The sequence below is a fragment of the Callorhinus ursinus genome, unplaced genomic scaffold, assembly GCF_003265705.2.
Source record: "Callorhinus ursinus isolate GAN/ISIS: 27379988/994484 unplaced genomic scaffold, GSC_fseal_2.0 scaffold1, whole genome shotgun sequence".
Taxonomy (NCBI): Eukaryota; Metazoa; Chordata; class Mammalia; order Carnivora; family Otariidae; genus Callorhinus; species Callorhinus ursinus.
In genome coordinates, this window is record NW_027397063.1 from 32,140,496 (window position 1) to 32,155,960 (window position 15,465).

The following is a 15,465-nucleotide window of genomic DNA, read 5'->3' on the forward strand; positions in this document are numbered from 1 at the left end:
TATTTTTGGTTTCTGAATCATCTCTATGTAACTGTCCTGTAGGTATTCAGAGAAAGGACTTATAATCTTTTGGCAATACAAGTATTGTCTAGAACACCCTCATGGTTTTGTTGTGTAACCTGAGAGATAAACATTGTCTGAGTTAGAAACATATAATCATGTGTGTAGGTAAATATAAAAATTCTAAAGGCTTTTTTTAAATCCATAGGAGAAAAATCTGTCAATCTATTGCTTTCCAGAATGTATTTGAGATAACAAGAATAACATTCTTTGGTTTTGGTCTGTTGCACATGGGGCTAACAGGTGACAACTGATGTGCTCAGTAAGAGAACAGAAAATCAACACAATTATTTATGTAAATGTTTGCCCCCCAGGCATTCTGGGGACAGCAGGGTCCTCTTGCCAAGATTATTTTCCTCAAGGACCTAAGTACTAATAAAAATTACTGTAGATACATTAATCAAAAAGAAAAAGTTTTTAAAGAGTTTATTTTTGAGGTTTATTGTCACTGTTCTTAGTGAATTGATAATCTTAATTGTATATATTTGGAATCAGTCCAAATTCTTATTTGGAGATTGAATTGTTTTAGTGATTAAACAAAGTAACTGAGGTCACCACCTTATTCAATAAGATATTTTTTGGCATGTAATTAATTATAATCTCATTGTAAATCCTTTTGATTTAAAGATTAATGTTGAATCTTTGCTTCGATTATGCTATTCATTTTTTTAAATTAAAATTAAGGCATGCGACAGATCACTATAGAACTGCTTCAAGATGTTGATGCTATTCATTTAAAAATACTTTTATGTTTTAGTCAAAAGCAATGGATTTAGCCTAACTACATTGATTCTGTTGTATAGTGAAGATGCATGGGGATTATGTATTTTGTAATGATTCTTTTGATTTATAAATGTTAGTTCTATCTATCCCCTTTCGCGGAGAAGATGGAGACTGGATTTTCACCTTAAAGCCAGCAGCGGGAGAAAGCAGGTAATTATCCAACCCCCCCCCCCCCCCCCCGACAACCTGGGAACCTGCCTGCTCTCCCACCTTGAGAGTGAGTGTACTTTTGCTTTAATAAACTGCTTTGTGCTTGCTACTTTGCTTCTGGCTGTCTTCATTTGAGCGCAGATCCCCAGGGAACATTCTCCTGGGGAATCCAAGGACCAAGACCTCCATTCACGCAACGCAGACACTCTCTCATCCCAGACATACCTGCTCAAGAGAATTGTAATATTACATGGAGAAAATAATTTAAGACGTTTTCGGGGTCAATACCCGGGTGAAGAATTGTTGTTGAAAACTGACCTCCATGCTTCAGAGCCAAATATAACACAGAGACAGAGCTTGGGGTAAAGAGGAACAATAACCTCATTGCTTTGCTGGGCAAAGGAGGCTGCACCGGGCTAACGCCTTCAAAACGGCAAGCCCACCCAGAGGAAGGAGCTGGGAGGTTTTATAGGGAAATACAGGATCTAGCTGGCTCTGACAGGAATCGTGTATATGCTGCCAGCCTCATTTGTCATGTCTTCAGGGTGGTATTGGGTTTCTGAAACAAAAGGCTAAGAAGGGAGGAGGGGAGCTTGCAGAAGAGAGGAATAAGGTTACTTGGGTTAAAATTGAGCTCTGCTGATGTAGTGCAGCTATTTTGATTTTTGTTTAACTTTATGCTTTTAAGAGGTTTCAGAATATCTCTGCTGTAGAAGGTCATCAGAGGACCGGACCACTGGTGAACCCTAGTGCTGGATCTGGGCAGTCAGAGGCTCCTCCCCACTCCCTGTCCATGTTCCGCCCACCACTTCCGTTGTGGGCGCCATTTTCAATGACTCAGCCTTGAGAAAGCAATATGGTATTGCCAACATCTGCATCCCTGACTGAACCCAATTAAGGCCTCTATGTAAACTTTTAAGATTCTGGTGGATAGGCGTGGAGATCTGCTTGTCCTGCAGCTGCTGAAGAGAAGTCTCGAAAGTAAGTTCCTCTGCTTGTTAAAACTGCCACCTACCTGCCAACCTGGAGTAGCCTCTTTATTCAGTCTTTGCTTGCGCTCTGTGTGGCAGTTTCAGATTCCACCTGGGAAGCTCGACAGTTGTGAACCAATACTCCTAGTCTATTTCTTTTAAGATGAGGCAAGAGGGGATGATAATGTCGCTTTTGGCTTTTGAACTTTTGACTTTTGAAATAATTTAAGGAAAGAAACATTACTGAATAAATAGGCTGAGAAAGAAATAACATGAAACTCATTACTTAAGGCTATCTTGCATACAAAATGAAAGAGGCTTGGTTGGCAAATTTTTTTTTTTTTTTTTTACCGATACACACATTTAAATTTTTTGCAAGTAAATGGGATCAAGTGATTATTTTAGAGTCTGAAAGGATAAAGGAGTCATTCCTGAGCTTTGGTCACAGATTTCCCTACAATGGCAGATAAAAAATAGGAAGGGATAATAATGTTGAGACTGAAGATGCCATAGTGGCTAAGTTATAAGGGAATTTTTTTTTTTTTTGCCTTTAGAGATTTATTTATTTATTTATTTAGAGAGAGAGAAAGAGCCGGAGAGAGGGGCGACAAGGGAGAGAGGATCTCAAGCCGACTCCATGCTGAGCGGGGAGCCCAGTGCAGGCTTCCATCTCATGACTATGAGATCAGGCCCTGAGGTGAAGCCAAAAGTCCAATGCTTAACTGACTGCACCACCCAGGAGTCCAGGGGAGGTTTTTTTTTTTTTTTTAAGATTCATTTATTTTAGAAAGAGGGGGAGCGCCTGGATGTGTGCACACACATGTGTGAATTGGGGGAGGGGCAGAGGAAGAGAAACTTCAAGCAAACTCGTTGCTGAAGGTGGAGCCTGACTGGGGTTCGACCTGGGGTTTGATCTCATTACCCATGACATCATGACCTGAGCTGAAACCAAGAGTCAGACACTTAACCGACGAAGCCACCCAGGCACCCCTATAACGGGGTTTTTATGCTGAGGAACTTGGACTTGATTCTGTGGAAAAGAGAACAAGTCAAGAATTTTAAATAAATTTGCATGACCCAATGGTATCCTTTGTTCTTTTGTTTCTGATTTTGTTGAAAAAAAAATAGCCTTTGCTATTGGATGGAGAATGGTTAGGGGATGAGGTGGGGAAAGTGCTTCAGTATTAGAGGCATGGAGGCTGGTGTTAAAAAATAGGTGAAAGGTAATACAGACCCCGGTTTTTGTAATCAGTATCTATTGGTGAGTGTTCGAATATGGTGGTAGGGAAGAGGCAGAATCTATAGCAATTTCTAGTTTTCCATCTTGGTCAAACATAATGTGGTGGTACATTTCGTAGACAAGGGAACATGGGATGAGAAGGGGAGAAATTGATTTAATTTCAGCCATGTTAGATTTGAGATTATTGTGGGTCCTGGAACTAATTATGAGTAATTGGCAAAAGGATTCTTCTTTTGACTTTTGGGGTGTGGTAACTTGGAAAATCATTTTTACATAAACAATTTCTAGCAAACTTCTTTGAGACATTCGGTCTACAAAAATTACAAAGATGTAAAACAGATTCAGTGTTTTCCTGTAGAACATCTTTATGAGATTGGCGTGTTTCAGAATCAGAAAGAACTGGGAGGCTGGCTGGTATAATATTAATGTCAAACTCAACTGATACCTAAAATGTAGAAGAAAGGAACAAACTTATTAAATCTATCAAATCTTAGTTTTTTTCTGAAGTTTTTGTGTTGGAATTAAAGAAACATATAATCAGTATTTATTAACTGTGATGAGTTTTGACTTTTAAATTTGCACTAAAGAGGAGTGTGAAAAGTGAATGCCCTTGAACAACTAACAAAACTGGATATGGAGAAGTGGAGATGGGCTCTATAACAACTTCTGAAGAAGTTAGGATCATGTGTATGTATATATGTATATATACATATATACATATATATATACACACACACACACACACACACACACAGGATTCCATATATATAGGGTCCTATATATATATTCTATCTATGTATCTATGTACCTATCTATCTCCTATTGGTTTTGTTTTTCTGGAGAACCCTGACTAACTCAGGTCATTTAATAAAAATGCTAAGGTTGGCCCAGAAAGTTGTGTGTTTTTGAAAAAAGGTGAAGACAAGTTTACAACTTAGACCTTGGGAAACCCAAGCCTAGACTAAACAGTGATTGACAATAGTTGGAATTTACAGAAGATCAATTACCATTCTGAATAGAAATGATTCCATTTCATTTGAACAAATTTAATGGTTAGTATTTAAATGTCTGTGTTGTTAAAGTTTCACATTTTCAAAGAAAAAATAAAGAATTGTAGAAATATGTATCACCAAGTTTCAATGGAAATATTGGTAGTATTTGGTAATATTGCTACATCAGTTAAAAACCTGGTGTCATAAGGTCACAGGTTGTTGGTTTGGCCTAGGGAGTCAATAAACTGACTTAAATTGGGAAGAAGGAGGAAGGAAATGTCCATTTTAAAATCAGTGTGAGAAGTGATGGGATAATTTTATTTGGAGGAATAAACGTCTGGCCTACTCTATTTTAGACAAGGATTTATCAATAAGAATGTTCATCTATTTTCCAAATAACCTAAGAAAATTCTTCCAATATTTATGCAGAGGTGTTAATTGAAGTAGGGGCAGATTGAAAACAAATTATATAGCTATTAAAAGTGATTGGTTAAATAAATAATTGTGGAATACTACAGTCATTGAAAATGATGGGTTGATCTCTAATTATGACATGATGTGGTGTTAATCAAACCTATAAATGAAATTAACCTGTACTGATAATTCACATCAGTTGTGCTGTTGGAAAGTAACTGTCTTTGTGAGAACATTTAGGTTAGAAAGTGAGAACTGGTCACATGAATGGAGAGAACTGAAGAATCAAAAGAACAGTCTCATCTGCCCTGCATGACATCATGGGAGTAGAGAAAATGAAGTGAGTGAGAAGACACAAGGTTCAGTGAGTTGTGGAACAGGGATTGCTTAACAATTCAGGGCCAGTGCAAATTCTTCAGCAGTGGGTTTACTGAAGGTCCATTTGGGAACTTGGATGTCTGATGTGTGATTTAAATGTTGGTATTACTGTGATGTAGACTTGTTTTTGTCTAAATCTTCAGTAGAAGTCTACTCTACTCCCAGATGCTTGTGTAAAGTGGGCTTTTGATTTTGTGGAAATCAAAGAATGGTCTGAGTTTGATACGAGACATGGAAGAGAATATATAAAAGCTGGAGGCTGGAGGCAAAGGTACTTAGGAGAACAACTGGGAAATCCAGGGAGGCTTCTGTACCAGGTTCATCTATAGGGTGTGGATTTAAGGTTTGAGGCAATGTTATTTAGATCTTATGGGGCAAGGAATCGTTAGCTGCCACCCTCTGTGATATATAGTATTAACTGGACAACACGATATGCATCAGTTACCATTGCCAGGGGAAGACTCCAACTACATGGAAGATAGCAAAGATATGCCAACCACTAGGAATAGACGTTAAACACTTCTGCCCATTACATCTTGGTATTGGAGTTGCCAGGGAAAACACAATGCAGTGGAGCAACATTTTACTTACAGAGAGAAGACACAGAGCGAGATCAGCATCAGTGGTGGACATTAGTCCCCCAAGGCCAATGGGTCTCTAGGCAGCCACTGCAGGCAATGTATCTACAGAGCACCCCTCTTAACCTGTCCCCTCCCTGTGGAAGACAGACACAGCAGTCGGGTTGGCTAGGTACAATATGATGCAACATTTAAATAGAACAAAGGGGAATATATTGAGCTTAAATAGGGAAAGCTATGTCTGCGCAGGGTGATCAGCACAGGCTGTGAGGGCTCTTTATCTCTTGGTAAGGAGTGTTCCAGGCCCCATGTCTGTTCTTATGGGACCCAGTAGGGTCAAAGACTATATTCATGAGACTTCCTTTCTCCAAATATAGATTACTCTGAATAGTACTTTTTTTGTACAAGTTTGAGGCTACACTCAAGCATGCACATACATTCACACATATACTTAAAAACATTAAAACATTATGTGCCAATATGTAAGTAATGTTTGCCTCTGGGAGGTTAGATTTAATTTTCTTCTTCAATTTTCCTGTGTCTCATGAATATTTTTTAAAATAAACGTTTCCTGGGGTGCCTGGGTGGTTTAGTCGGTTAAACGTCTGCCTTCGGCTCAGCTCATGATCCCGGGGTCCTGGGATCGCGCCCTGCATCGGGCTCCCTGCTCAGTGGGGAGCCTGCTTTTCTCTCAGCCTGCCGCTCCCCCTGCTTGTGCTCTCTTTCTGTGTCAAATAAAGAAATAAAATCTTTAAAAAAAAAGTTTCTTGTTTTTGGAGTCAGAAAACAAAGATATTTATGTTTTCTAGAACAAAACTTAATCATGCAGGAGCAGAGCTTTGCAGATTTTTTTCAGGAATAGAGCAATATCATGAAACCATCTTATATATTCTTTGTAAATTCTGCATGATATTTGATATGTACTAGACATGTTTTGTGCATGTCAAGCCTTTTTTTCTTTTTCTCTCGTTGCTTTGCTTTAGGTGGGCAAATTACAGCTTTGGAAGGCTTTATGAAGTGGACGATATCTGACTCTTTCAATCTGTGCTTTTTCTTATGGTGCTGTCCCCTTTTTCTAGGATGCCCTCTTTCCTCGTCTTTGAAGTACACTCCAGTAGTCCTTACTCACTTTGTTTCTGCCCCCAAGTGCCTTATATATACAGAAAACAAGGTCCTTATCACATTATGTGTGCTTATTCTTATCTACAGCTATTTTCCCCACTAGACAATAAATACCACAAATTGGCATTTCATTCTTTGTGGAAAGACTGTTGATGTGGCCAAGATTTCTGTAAATTTTCAAGTTTACTTCTGGTCTCAATTTCTTGTCATTCTGAGTTTGATGGGAGACCACCTTGCCCTCTCATGTGTTCTCTCCCGAATTACATGGGGCACAGGACAAAAGTTTATTGTGTGTTTGTATTCCTTCTACTTAGCACAGTGCCTGGCACAAAATAGTTTTTCAATTTGAGTTGCATGAATAGTAAGCACTGAGGGCAAGTGCTTAAAGTATGGAGCCCACACTTACTCAATCCAGTCATAGCTGTAAGGCTATTCCATTACATGAACCCACAAAAGAGATTTAGAATAGGCTAAAATATAAGTATAATCATATCACCAAGAATATATATATATATATATATATATATATATATTTGAGTGGGAGAGCAGGGGGAAAGGGCAGAGGGAGAGGGAGAGAGAGAATCTTAAGCAGGTTCCATGCCCAGTGCAGAGCCCCACGCAGAGCCCTAGGTGGGGCTCGATCTCATGACCCTGAGATCATGACCTGAGCCAAAATCAAGAGTCAAATGCTTAACCCACTGAGCCACTGAGGCATCCCTCACCAAGAATATTTTAAGTATAGTTACGTGATTGATGCTTTAAATAATTCATACTTATTAAGAATGATATATGTGTTATACCCTCCCCCTCAGCATTGATATTTGTAAAAGAACGGATATTTTCTCTTATCTCTCTAGTGTGATATTTGCTTTGCAATGCATTTAGGACTGTCCCATCTGTATTAAGTTTAACTTCAAGAATATTTGGGGTCTGTTCTGTATCCAACTCCAGAAGAAAACTGCTCTGTCCTTCTACTATCATCTATTATTATTATGTTTTCTGCAATGCATTATACCATGTGTAACTAATATTTTAGAATTACAGAGAAGCATCTGCTTCTGTTTTAATGTCTTGATAAAAGTGTTGTAAATATTGTGGCTGTAAAAGATTCTTTCCCTTAAAGAATCTGTTTTATTTCACCTGGAAACTATTTTAATTCTTAAATCCTTCACCCAGATGCTGCATCTAGTAGAGGAAATGCATAACTTTTAATCAACTTCTTTGTTAATTAGTAGTGGAAAATATGCAACATTGCATTTTTAAGAAATGGTGTTAAAATTCCAAGATAAACAAAAAACCAGGGATATAACATTTACTTCCTGTACCATACAATTAACCTTTTAGAAAGTGGTGTTCATATTCATTTAATTACTCAAGTCATGAAAATTATATTTACAAGGCAGAAATAACTGGTTAGGGCCAGTGGGGAGTACTATTCACATAGGCATGTGACTGTTCAGTGAGCCCTGTCTTTTGGAGAGCCACCATCCATGAGATTGCCTCCTGATGCCCCTTTCACTCAGTGATAATCACTTTAAACAAGCTTATGAGAACAGATGGAGGCTTGCCCTTTCTCCATTAAGACATATATCTCAGTGGGAACAGGGAACAGTTAAAGATGTATTAATAAACTCAAGTTGGGTTATATTCCGTTTGTTGCTTTTATGTTGGGGGTAAGGGGACAAGGGTTAATTTATGTGCTTTTTCCTGGATAACCTTAGTTTCACAGACTGCTAGAGCTGAAAGTGGATCTTGATATCTCATTTAATAACCTTCATTTCATGGGTAAAAAACCAGTTTCATAAATGCTAAACCCGTAACTCCAGGGAAAAATAACGACATCCTAGGTGTTAGGATTCATATAAGATAAACATAAACTGTCATTTCACTCTTTGTAGAAAGACTGTTGGTGTGTCCAAAGTTTTTGTAAATTATCAAATCCACTTCTGGCCCTGACTTCCTGCCCATACTAACTTTGATGAGAGGTCACCTTGCCCTGTCCCAGGTGTGCTCTTGAATCACACAGGACTTAAACTTTTCTTAATTTCTCCCCCAAGTGGTAGTTGCTTTAATCTCCTGCCATTCAGTTCACCCTGTTCTTTCCCTTGTTTCCAAATTCCTGTTTGATTTTCAAGCTATTTCTTCTGCACTTGCCTTCCTCCTCAATTGGCTTATTAAATTTATTTTTTGGTTTTTGTATAGACACAATTCCCTTGTACACTAGAAGGTGTCCAGTGTCAACTATATATAATGTTAAAGTAATATAAGCCAATAAATAAATAAAAATAGAAATAAACTGATTTTAATACATTTTTATTGTTGAGTGAATTTACACAATTTAGAGCTATCTCTTTCTCTTTAATGGGCACTTCTGTTTCACATGGACTTCTTACTCCTCACTCCAAGTGTGGTACTTGTCTGGTGAAACCAAAGTTCTGGTTCAGTCTGACTGTTTGGCTCTCCATGCCTGCCCTGCACAACTGAATGTGGCTGGAGGAAAGTGCCCAACGGTGCTCACTGATTTCTCATTAATTCATGATGATGCAGGCCCCTGGTCCTGCCTGCAGTTGGACTTCATTTCCTCGGCACTGACTCACCCACTGTCTGAAATGTCTGTTTCACCCTTTCTCCTCTTCCCTCAAACCTTCCATACTTCCTTCTCTTGTGTTCTCTCAGCTGATGAGTCTGCCTTCTATTTCACTGAGAAAATAGAAGCAAATTAAAGAGAAATTCCTCATCTCTACACCACCAAATCAACCAGCCCGCTTGCATCTGTACCCATCAAATTTGCTCTCCCTGTTGCTCCTATGGATGAGTGCTTTGTGCTCCTACCTAAGGCCAGCCCTTTCCACTCGTGCACTGGGGTTCCCTAGTACGTGGGCTGTGCTTCATGCATAATGCATTTGCAAGAAATACTTACAAATGAGTGCCACTCTCTCCTCGGTTGATATAGATTCAGAGGCTGTCTAATGAGTAAAAGGCTGAATTTTAGCTTGTTGTTTCTGTGACCTCTATATCACTGTGCTGGGGCTTCCATGGGCCTTCTCTGGGTTCAGGTTGGATGTGGCTGCCATATGCATGAATTCACGTTAGTTTTAACAAAGGTTCCAAGGGCTGTGCTAGGGGATGAAGGTAAAATAGATCACATGACAGTATACCTGTTGTCCAAAAGTTTGCATGCTAGTGAAATGAAGCATTATTCTATTCAAAATTTAGTTGACAGGTTTTGAGATATTTTGAGTCTTTCTCTAAGTGTGTTAACTAAAATATCAGATTAGACAAATATAAATGGATATTATCCTTTTCCACTGTCCAATTGTCTTTTTTTTTTTTGGTTTATTTATTTAGTTCGATGAGTATTTTTTTCCCTTTACAATGTCTTTATTGCCCTTTTGCCTGAATTCTAGCCACTGCAGCCACTTTCCCACTGTACTTTACCCCATGATGTGTAATTAAACTGCCCATTTTCCTATAATTTAAAAGGTTAAAGAATTGATTGTAATTATCACTCTCTGAGGAAAAGCAGCAGGAATAAAATTACAGATGATAGTTTTTCTTTTTTGAACCAAACATATTTAGTATATATTTCTTTTAAGCAGATTTCATGATTTATGAAGTAGACCTTCTTATCCATCCCCAGGCTTTTAGGCAGAACAGGAAACAATCTTGTTCAGATAGATAGTTATTCTCTTCAGTAGTTTTAAAAGAGGAGACTCTTTGCCTCTTTTGCTGATGGTTTTATGTTTTATAAATTTACGCTTTTATCAAAATTTTTTTGTATATATCATCTGGCTCTTTTCCACAGAAATTTAAACTCAGGTTTTGGTCAACTATAACATTTATTTCATCCATCTGACTTCCTTTCTTTAGTCTATATAATTTTATTTCTCTGAAACTTTCCTTTTGGGCCTTTTCTCTCAGTTTTCTCTTTCTCACTACTTTTCTATAACCGTAACTGTATAATAGCACAATATCACCCTATATATATTACAAAACAAATTTTATTTGGGCCAAATACAGCAGATAAATTATACCTCCACCTGTATTTTTTATTTTTTTATTTTTGTAAAGTTACTTCAATGGCCTGGCAGGGATATTATAATGTCTAGGATGCTTGGATTGTATTAAAGGGTTTACAATTATGTAAGAAATACAGATTTAAACACATAAGTATAATCAAGAGAAAGGACTTTGGAGTCAATCTGTTGCTAAATTGCTGATTCTCCTCTTAAACTTACAGTTTGGTGGGAAGATAATATATGTCCATGAAAAATGACAAATTATCAGTCTTTGTATGCAGAATTATGTGTTGTGATGTATTAAAGGTCTTCACAGGAAGAAAGGGTTAGGGTGGGCTTCAGTAACTGAGAAAGTAATCATGCCCCAGGTGGGAGTTTGGGCTTAAAAGAATGAGTAGGATTAGCCTGGGGAAAAGAGAGAAGATACTGTAGAAAAGGAAAATTTCTGGGTGGAGACAAGGGGCCTTGGGATTAACAAGACATATGAGGATAGTTGGAGTTTTGGCTGGTATCTTCTGAGAAAGGCAAGTTCATTCCTTATATTAATCAGGGTTCTCCAGACACACAGAACCAATAGTTATTATCTATCTATCTATCATCTATCTATCTATCTATCTATCTATCTATCTATCTATCTATCTACCAGGATATTTATTATAGGAATTGTTTCATGTGATTATGGAGGCTGGGAAGTGCCACTATCTGCTGTATGCAAGCTGGAGAACTAGAAAAACCTGGAGTATAATTTCGTTCAGATTGAAAGGCCTACGAACCAGGGTGCCAATAGTGTAAATCCTTGTCCCAATCTGAAGGCCCAAGAACCAGCAGTGCCAATATGGGCAGGAGAAGATAGATATCTCAGCTCGAGAAGAGTGAGCAAATTTGGCCTTCCTCCACCTTTTTATTCAATTGGATGAAGTTTACCCTTATTGGTGAGGGGATCTTTACTCAGTCTATCACTCAAATGCTAATCTTTTCCAGAAACACCCTGACAGATACACCCAGAAATGTTTTACCAGATATGCGGGCACCCTTTAACTTTGTCAAGTTGACACCTGCAATTAACCATCAAACTCCTAGGAAAAGAAATATCTAATTGATTCCTCCAAAAGCAATGCCTTTTCTGATTATTATACAGGAAATAATTGGGAGTTTTGGAGAGCAAAACACTTGACTAATTCTTTGTTCATTTTTGGCTCCGTTCTAGCCATCTGTCCATACTCAGTCTTAAACAGATGTATTTTAATATGTATTTTCTCTGGATATAGTAATAATTAAAATAAAAGTGACAACAGCTTCAAGGACTCACTAGGTGCTAGGAGCTGTTCTAAATGCTTTATAGCTGTTAACTCTCTTAGAAGAACCTTACATCATAAGTGCTACTATTATCTCTATTTTATACATAAGGCAAAGTGAGGCACAGAGAGATACATGAGATGTTTGTGGTGTCTAAATGGGGTGTCTGTCCGATGTAGGGTGATCCCCAAATGTAGGGCAATGAAGATGGAATCCAGCGATGTGAGCAATGGAAGCATTCACCCGAGGCAGAACAAAGGAGATAGAAGTTTATTGAGTATACCACAAGGGAGCGGCTGGCAAGACAGCAAGGGGAGAGGCTGTCTACAATGAGGCAGTGGGTAAGGGCTGCTTTTGTTTTTATTTATTTATTTATTTATTTATTTATTTATTTCTAGGGAGGGGAAGAGAGATGGGGGAGGAACGGAGGGAGAGACTCTTAAGCAGACTCCACACGGGGGCTTGATCTCACAACCCTGAGATCATGACCTGAGCCGAAATCAGGAGTTGGAATGCTTAACCCATTAAGCCACCCAGGCCACCCTGGGGCTGTTTTTAAAGGGGGAAGGTGAGGAGATATGGGAACATATGGAAGTTTACCTTTTTTGGTAACTGTGCTTAGTTGTAAGTAGCTCATTGGTCACTTAGGGTCTATGGATATTTTGAGGTGGGTCACCTGATGGGCCTGCCTATATTCAGCCAGGTGGTCACTGTGGGCCCTTTCTACATTCCATTGCTCAAGCCTGTTCACCTAAAAGTGGCCTCTGTAATGTTGTTCAACATTATAGCCTTGTAATCAGCAAAGCTGAGTTCTGAACTCTCATTGGTTCCAGAGATTGTGCCCTTAATTTTATTGAGAGCTTGTGCCCTGGACTTAGTCACCTAGGCACTTTGGTTGAGCATCTTACTAAGTGCTGGACACTCTGGAGCTAAACAAATGTGAGCCATGGCTCTACCTTTAAAGATCTGACAGCTTGTTGCTAAGCTGTGAGGAGTGGGTTCGTAGATTTTGAACGCTGAGGAGAGAGATGACTAATGAGATCAGGAGGATTCAATGATGTCTGCACTGAGGTTCCGAGAGGAGTTGGATGGGTCAGCTGGGGCCAAAGAGAGAGAGATTCAGGCAGCTTACCATTGAGAGTGAATAGGCAGAGGTGGTATATTAGTTTTCTAGGGCTGCTCTAACAAAATGCCACAAACTTGGTGGCTTAAAATAGCAGAAATTTCTTCTTTCATGGTAGAGGAGGCTAAATGTCTGAAATCAAGTTGTGGCCAGGATCATGTTCCCTCTGGAAGTTCCAAGGAAGAATCCTTCCTTGCCTTTTCCTAGCTTCTGGGGGCTCCTGGCATTTCTCGGTGGTCCTTGGCTTGTAGCTGCATCTCTCAAATCTCTGTGTCCATCTTCACATGGCCTTCTGTCCTGTGCCTCTGTGTGTTGTGTCCTCTCCTCTTGTAAAGGCACCAGTCATTGGATTTAGGGCCCCTGCAAATCCAGGTTGGTCTCATCTTAACCAATTTCATCTGCAAAGACCCTTTCCAATAAGGTCACACTCTCAGGTCGTTATACTGTATGTGGTAACAGCACAGGGTATGTGTAGGTAACATGCTCTTTGAAAAAAGGAATAAGTGGGAGATCTTTGTGGGGAGAAAATGTGAGTTGTACTTTAAACTACTTTGAAATGATATTTTTGGATATGTTTCAATGGCAATATGAAACAACTTTATTTCCTTGGAAATATCACCCATTTCTAGGTCGTGTTAAGCTCTGGGTTATTGCCATACAAGAAATTAAGCAGGTTATTCCTCTGTTGAAATATACTTTTTTCTCTTTTATGAGTTTACAACCTGCAGCTCTGTTTTTCATGCTTTTCTGCATCTTCCTCTTCTTCTTCATAAAAAGCATTGTTGACGGCAAACATTTTTGGAGTACCTATTACATGCCCAGCACCAGTCTGAGACTTCACACTTAATCTTTACAGAAATCTGATGATGCCCTGTAACCTTTTCATATGTGAGGAAACCGAGATGATTTTTTATTTCAAAGCTGCATTTTAATGAAAATGAAATATTCTTGGGATATTTGATCTCATAATTAGTAATGCAAATTTTAGTTAAAATGGAACCACAAGTTGAGCTATCAAGACAATAATCAGATGAATAGGTGCCTCTTATACTGGATAACTTCTCAAAAGTTCTTGAAACTCTGCCTGGAAACAGGAAGTTTTCTTTGACTTTGATCACAAGACAAAATTCAGAAAATGCTGGAACTTGAAAGCATATGTTATAGAATCAAAGATACCTGATCGTTCGAACTTATCAATTCGTAAATTATACTCTGCATTTCTTTTGGTGATAGGAAGTTACTGAGAACTTGGATTGCTATTTGTTGTGTGTGTGTGTGTGTGTGTATTTTTATATATATATATATATAGATAGATATTCAGAAAGTGTTACCTTTAGAACAGCTATTTTAAGCTTCTGTTTCTCAAAATTTTGATGGAAGGATTCTAGAAGGGTAACTAAGAACATCAGTATTGGAATCAATCTCCTGACTTCCCACTGTGGCTTGCTACATGAATGTGGAAAAGTTGCCTAAACTTTCTGAGTTTCAGTAACCTCATGGAGAGAAGGGTACTTAACGTATGGGACTATTTTAATAATTAAATAAAATTATATGTAGTTGCGTGTAACAGAGTAATTGCTAAAGTTCTTAGCTAAAATTTAGTAATAAATAAAGAACACTTTTGCTTCATTATTTATGAACTTATCCTTAATGGCTCTCTTAATGCTTGAGTTTGTTGTTGCAATTTCATTAGTGTTTGTAGATGTATTTTAGCTTAATTTCTTTCAAGTCACAGAATTAAATGTTAAATTCTTTCAACTTTCAAATGTAGACACACCAGTGTTGGGAAATATGAAAGATTCAATTCATATGATTGTTCAATTGCTTGTAATATATGCATAATTATTTTTATGGATTGCTAGTTACGTCTTTAACAATATGTAGAACACATTAGATTTTGATGCAGTCAAGTGATGTGGCATTTCTAAAACTCTTTGAAAAGATCAATGTTATTATTAGATTGCTAGAATGATCTCCATTTTAGGTAGCTCACTAAACTCTGGTTGAAGTATTAGTGGATAATGACCCTATAATTTCTAAATCCCAAGATAACTTATTGTCTCCTGATGCGTAGAATGCTTATTCATAATTTTTAACAATAAGATTTAGCTACTTTTATAAACAGGGATTTTTGTATGTAAATGGATTTTATCTGTTGCAGATTATCAAACTTATTATGCATGTTTGCATCTTCTTTTGATTTTAACAGTTCCTTCTGTTTGCCACATATGTGTATAGTTTAAATAAAATAATATTATTTTTCCTTCTAGGTCTTTACAGAAAAGTGACTAATTCACAGTTGCCATAAGTATCACCTACCCCAAAATGACTTATTTCCC

At 38.0% G+C, this 15,465-nt stretch overlaps 1 long non-coding RNA gene across 1 annotated transcript in view; it reads left to right on the plus strand.

The window, feature by feature from the left end:
* Positions 1-1,851: 1,851 nt before the first annotated feature.
* LOC141373842 (uncharacterized) overlaps positions 1,852-15,465 on the plus strand; it is a 60,888-nt gene continuing 47,274 nt past the window's right edge. Inside the window, exon 1 of the long non-coding RNA XR_012380191.1 lies at positions 1,852-1,974. This is a non-coding gene — a long non-coding RNA (uncharacterized lncRNA). The remainder of the gene's footprint in view (positions 1,975-15,465) is intronic.